Here is a 7669-nt window from a genome sequence, read left to right on the forward strand (position 1 = left end):
GGAGGTGGTGATGGAGACTGGTGGAATGGGACTTCTGGTGATGGTGACTGATGTGATATGACACATGGTGATGACGGAGACTGTTTGGGCACGGCAACTGGTGACTGAAAGCGAAGTTTCTTCTTTGATTTAGGTGTCTTTTGTTGTTGAATCAATGAATCTGGTGCGGGTGTAACGTTAACGTCGACATCATTTTTCTAGGACGCTTCCTGCCTGATTTCTTGTCACTTCTCTTAAGACTTCGTTTGGACAAACTTCTCAAGCTGACCTCGGTGTTATAATTGTCAACAGGTAGTCCTACAAACATCTTGACTGGTAGCAGCGAGACATTGATGGACACTGGCAAGCCTCTGGGTGAAGGGTTACACAATATTGTTTTTCATTGTGTCCTTTTACAATGTAGGCTTTACAATTCGGCACATGTGTAACACCGTTGTTGTCCAAAACGAACTTTGCGAGAGATTTTTGACTTATATTATCTCAGCACTGCTTTTGTTAAGGCTGGCTCTCTCTCTGTGATGAAGGGAATTTTCTTGGACTTTAAAAGAGGAACCCTTTCTGCTAAGAATTCAAATAGTCTGTTGTGGCACTTTTGTAGTTTCATGTCATGTATTAAGAATGCTAATGGTATCCAAGGTGTTCCTTCAAAAAGCAACGGTGAGACGTAAAATTCGCCCAAGTTGAATGTAGTGTCATACACTAGACTTATTGGGGTACTAGCGTTGCTTTGTAGCAATTCTATAAATGTGTTGATGATGTCCGGCAAAGCAAAAACGGTTATTAGATCAGGGAATACTGTAATCTCAGATACAAAGCCTTCGAGATGGTACGCGAGCTGTATCATGTTGTATTTATCATCTTTACCCAATTTCTGATTTGATTTTGATATGGCCTGGTGGTTTTGAACTTGCCTGAGGTTTCTTGGATTTAGAACACTTTGATACTCTCCAGCAACATTTCCTTTAGTCGACAGTTTCCGATAAATGGTCATTGGCTTGCCTTGCATATTCTTCAGTTCATTTATAACTGATTATGTGGTTATATTCGGGTGAGTTATTTTCTTTTGCGTTGCGATGAGGATTTGGAACGTAGATTTTTTCGTCGCCAGCATAGATGACAAGCATTCGTCCAGGACTCTCATCAATGTAATAAGCAGTCCTGGTGAATTTGTTTGAGGTGTTGGGTCTTGCTCGTCCTTTGCCAGGCTTAGAACCAGGTAAACGTATGTGATAATAGTTCTTTAAAAGAACTATCCCGCATTCATCTTTCAGTTCCTTTTGCCGATAAATTGCCATTGATACTGATCGCATGACCAGTCTCCGTATGTTTTGCATTGAATCACATACGTTTCTCCGGCCCACGGCTTGACAGGAGGCCCATGTGTCACCAAATGCTGGTCTGGATTCAGTAAAATCTGAATCATTTCAGATTTATTGAGGTTGTCTGTGGTGTATGGAATGCAGCCACCGCCAAACAATGTGCTGCCTTTGGAAACTGGATGGACATCAGGGTGGACATCAGGCTGGGCATCTGGGTGGACATCTGGGTAGACATCAACGTTGTACCAAATCCTGAAATGAAGGGAAAAAATTAATCAGCGTTGTACCAAATCCTGAAATGAAGGGAAAAAAATTAAAAAATTTTTTTTTATCATTATAAGACATGATTTCTGAAAAATAAAACCGTGTGAAGATTCTCCTTTAATCAGTTTGAATGGAAATAGATCGGAGAAAAAATCTATCCCATTCCTACAAACAATTCCTACACGAACTATACAATAAGTAATCTTCGAAGTGTGATCTGTCTTAGGTTGTACACATTCCTCGATTTCCTAACAGAGTCATCTACCGCCTGTTACACGACAAAGTCGTAACACAGACACCCTAAGAGGTTGGGCCATTCCGGGGTAGTACACTCTCTAACAATAATCTGTTACATCTTTTCTTTATTCTGAGCTTACGATACAAATTTAAGAAAAAATTTAATTAAGACTGATTACATATTCATTTTTTCTTCACACGGAACAGATTTATACAAGTATATGTTAATGTGGTTGTATAAAATAAATGCATATTGATGCATATTGATTAAGCACTTTATGTTTAGTTTATTTTTTGTATAAAATATTTTGTATGTGCCGTCTAAATCAAATGTATACTTTAATGCTATATATGGCATATTTTTACAAGTTCAGATAACCAAAAGGAAAAAGATCTTTCTAATTGATTAATTAGTTTATATAAAGATAGGACTTAAGATAACACTAACTGATTTATTTACACTCCGCAAAAAAAAATAAACAAAGTTTAATTCAATTTAATTACAGACACTTGCAAGATTAATAAAGTTTTAAAAAAAAACACAGTGAAAATATTATTTTGAACGAAATAACATATATTATATATCATGTATATCTACACTCAATCTCTATTATTATTAGAATTGACTTTACATAATTGTTTACTTTGAATTACTATCAATCAAATTCCGCTATGCTTTTTTAGTTTATTGTCTCCTATTATTACATAAGTATAATATACACAACCCCGTAGGTAGGTAATGTTAGTTACCCGGCAATGTTTACACAAACACGATGCCTCCTCTGACACCTCAATCACAACCAGTTAACGGTATTGCACACAGGGAATTGTGAGATTTTTAATTTACATTTGAAACATTTTTGGATGTAAACAGATTTACCGATTAACCCTAATAATTTTTATATTCACCAAATATACATTTACGTATGAAACTTCAATAATTTTAAGTTTTTTGGTCATTTTTTTAATGTCCTAATCCCTCCATTAATGGCAAGATTTATTATCATATAAACTGAATTTTATATTTTTATATTTTTCTCCGAACTTATGTCAGCCTATGAACGCGCTTTATTTATACAACCACATTAACATAATACCAGATTTAACATGTACAGTAATGACAAAAGTAATAAAAATAGTTAGCTCCCCGGGGGGCCTAAAATGTTAGTCTCCTTCCGTTGTAATATCTGGCTGGGAGTTAGGACGTGCAATGGGTGAATACTTCATATAGCATATACAGCTATATTGCAGTAAACCCCGATGTTCAGCATTATCTCCTCCCAGAAGCTCCCGAAGGAACTCAAGGCACAGATATGAAAGGAGGTGTATTTACATGTAAAAATAAATATTTACATTTCCAATGTCTTTGTCTGAGATAAAATTACAAATTGTAAAAATACTTTATTTCTACATAAATCTACTGGTTCATCGATAGGCGGGGTTAAAAAAAATCACGTGCGGGGCGGGACAAATAGAGACAGAAGCGGGGCTATTAGCACGGGAATTTGCAGAATCAGGAGCATGTAAATATAAGGAATAACTGTCAATTTTTTTGGATTCATGACGATGATCAATCGATTGGCTTGCGTGATAATTTTATGCATAAACGCCTTCGGCGTTTATGCAAATTATCACGCAAGCCACTCGATTGATCACATCATGAATCCAAAAAATTAGACAGTTGTTCCTTAAATAAATAAATGTACTTATTTGTCACCGTTAGGTATCCGTACAATCATGTTATACTATACCTGTGCAATCAAAAGCTGTTTGAGTTTTCGAAAAGTAATAAAATAAAAATATTTCACAGAATTACATTTTAAATATAGCCAAAATTGTCAAATATGACCCCAAACAGCTTAACAGATTGCCATTTCCAGACGATGATATTACAAGTACAAAAAAAAATTATTTAAGAATGTTTATTACTTAAGAAAAAAGGATTTGAACGACGACGCGATTGAAGCGAAAAACCGACAGAAACGCGCTTCACTCATCGTGATAAGTAAGCAAAAGATAAGAATAAAAGAAAAAAAACTTGCCATTAAAAGGACTTTCTTTTAATTTTGAGACGATAATTTGACTGAAGTCCGGCTATCGTCAATTGAAATACACCAATGATAAATGATATTCGTATTTTAATTAACATATAACCAATAAAATGAAATGTGAATATATGCATAACCAATCCACGCCGATAGACTCGCGCAGCTTGATTCCAATTTATCACTTAGTGTATGAACGACCCAATGGGAATCAGCTGTGATAATGTATTCAAGGAGGCTGGGGGGTCAACAAATTAACCATCAGATATAACTTAATTTTTTAGATATGATATCTTAAGCTGTGAACTATCATTTGGCAAAGAAAATTTTCATACATTTTAGTTTTAAAATTTGATCATTTTTGTATGTCTTCATATGGAGCTCTTCTTCTAAAGGAGATCAATATAGTCTGAAAATGGCCACAACCACCCAGCCCTTTTAATATTGAGACATAATGATTTTGTTTGCTATTTTAAGTAGGAAAAAAGTTTAAGAAAATCTCGTAATTATTGTAATACTGTAGATTCCTTATTTTTCGCGCGTACTTATTATTGCGATATGGCGGTTTAGCTTCAAATCGCGAGATCAATAATTCGCGAATGGACGATTGATCAAGAGATTTATATGGAAATTAGCACCATGAAAATAAAAGCGAAAAAATTTATTTCGCGAGGGGCGTTTCTCACAAAAATACGCAATAATTAATTCCTCGCGTATATTTAGGAATCTACAGTATGGGACTAACATCTAAAATTTACCGACAATTAATGACCCTACACTATCTAAAAATCATAGATTGAAATTAACTTCGGTTAATTAAAACAAATAACCCTTTTTGAGCACTTAATTCTTATACTGAAATTGGTAAAATATATATACTTTTTTAAAACAAAATCAAACTTGGTTAATAAATGAAAAAAATGTATATATTTTTTCTTTTAAATATATGTGTGCATTTCACTACTGGTTTATTTGATTTAAATAATGTAACACGGTTGATATTAGAATTCTAATATATATATATATATATATATATATATATATATATATATATATATATATATATATATATATATATATATATATATATATATATATATATATATATATTAGGGATGTCAAATCGGTCAATATTTGTTAATCGGTTACTCGGACGAATTTCCGATCGAGTACCCGGGTACTCGGTAAAATTGTTAAATACAAATGTGTTAATTTTATTGAGACCAGTTAAGCCCTGTTTAACCCCAACGTTGTTTTCTATGCCTGTACACAAACGTTGATTTTTTAACGTTTTCTATGCCTGTACACAAACATCGAGCAAAACAAAAATGATTTTTTGCACTAAAATTTATTTCTCAAATAAACACAAAAGACAACAATTAATGCATCATTAATTAGAAATGGCATATAGCTCTTGTTTAGGAAGACGATTTGATCAACACAAGAGGAAGACAATCCGTAACATAGCTTTACAATGATTAGACAAGCGCAAGATATTGCTTTTAAAGAAAGAGATGGTGTCGAGATCGCTAGATATTATTTAATTAATACATGTTTGTTGGTTGTTATCCCAATATACGCTATGTTAACTTTGCACAGCTAATTTTAAACATTTTTTAAATCTTTAGTTCTTTCCTAATGTTTTTTTTTTTCCACTTTTGAAGTGGTAGCGGTATCTCTTTATATGTCCGAATTCGCAACCGTATGCAAACTAAATTATTTTAGGATAATAAACCCTAATTAAACGATATTCATTAAATACTAATCATTAAAGCCATCCAAAAAAATACCGGATCACAAGAGGTGATAACAGCTGTGCCCAGGAGATTAGTCACAGTAATTACTGTATAAACAAGTACATAGCCATAGACAATAACGGGTATTAACAGGTGTGGGGGACGCTAATTACAAGGTAAACAAGGACAAATCATTTTGAAGTTGCATTTTTTGATAAGTTTTTGATAAAAAAAAAAATATACTCTGTTCTTTGAAATATGGAAAAATATAAATCCGAGTAACCGAGTAGCGATTTAAGTATTCGATACTCGGACGTTCGATCGAGTACCCGGTTAACCGGGTACTCGTTGACATCCCTAATATATATATATATATATATATATATATATATATATATATATATATATATATATATATATATATATATATATATATATATATTCAGTCTTCATTTTCATTTATTTTCTTAAGTCCACATCGAATTTATCGATGCCCTAGGTTGCACAGCTACAGTGTAAAGATGATTAGGTTTTTAACACTTTATAATGTCGGTCAGGTCAATTGATCAGGTCTTTAGTGCGTCAGGTAGGTCAGGTCTTTAGTAGGCATGGTCGGTCAGGTCAGCCCTTTGCAATTGTTGTCAGGTTATTTATATCTTATGTCTTATGTTATGAATAAAAGCATAATATATACAAATAAAAGCATAATATATATGATTAAAATATGTATTAATACATAAAACACTGATATATGAAAGTTTGTATAAGGACACATGTACAAACGGTCTTCCACGGTCAGGTCAATGCATATAGCTGATATAGGTTCATAAGGATGTTCGTATCGATCGAAAATGCATTATTACAAAGTATTTTATTTCAATACTAATATTATATCATGAACTGAATCGATTTATTTAAAAATATATAACGAATAATGGGGATTTTCATTTGTTCATTTGGTCAGGTCATTACGTATTTGGTCAGGTCATTAAATTTTCATAAAAATGATGCATAAATAACAATAAATTCAGTAAAAATGTTTCACAAATACTTTAATAGAAAGTATTTTACATTATAAACAAGAATATAGCTTGAAAGTTTTCATTATTAAAACTTAAATGCTCATTTATAACGAATTTTATGTTGGTCAGGTCAGTCAGGTCTTTAGTATCTTCCGAAATACGCACATTTTAAAAAATGTGTTTAGGCCTGCCTAATTGAAGACCTGCAGGTTTGAAGACCTACGGAAGACCCAGGGAAGACCTACAAAAATATGGGCTATTATACAGCAAAACTGATGTGATATTCTGATTAATCATGTCTTAAATATATAAAATACACAATAAAGTTTTATAAAAAGAAGTTTTAAAGTGTATTTTTCATGCTCGATATGGGGAACTATTTCTTCTCTCAGACGACCTACCGCAAGAACGATAACTCTGTTTATATTTTGGTGAAGTGAATAAGGAAAATAAGAATACACAAATAAAAATTCCAAATGATATATGTCTATAATAAAGATATAAGCTGAAATATGAATTTTGATGAGATTTATACAGTGTATATATGAATAATTATTTCACAGTATATACTGTCAATATTATCTATAGTCAACATTTATTAATTAATATAATTATTGCAATTTTTCAAACATGTAATATGTTTTATGGTATAAATATTAAATATTCAAATCTAAAACTTTGATATGTATACTGTGGATTTGTCTTAAACCATGTAAAGTAAGATATCACTCTGAACTAAAGGCTTCAACACTAATGTGTTATATGTCCGTGTTTTGATTGTAATTATCAACATACCCCACTTGCTCTGATGAAGTTAATTAACAGTCAACAAAGCAAAGATATATTTTAAAAATCTTTGAATTATATATTATCTTCTTACAGAGACACTCATTGTCTCTGCTACATGAAAAAATTAGATTTCTTAATATAAAATAACTTTTTAAACCTATTAAGTGAAGCAAATAAAAAATCAATGAGTTTTACATGGGACTAAAATGATAACATTTTGAAAAAAAAAATTAATTTCAAAAATGGTCGCTTTTTTC

The sequence above is a fragment of the Saccostrea echinata genome, unplaced genomic scaffold (genome assembly GCF_033153115.1).
Source record: "Saccostrea echinata isolate AGI-Se365-2 ecotype Australia unplaced genomic scaffold, CSIRO_AGI_Sech_v1 ptg000025l, whole genome shotgun sequence".
Lineage (NCBI taxonomy): Eukaryota > Metazoa > Mollusca > Bivalvia > Ostreida > Ostreidae > Saccostrea > Saccostrea echinata.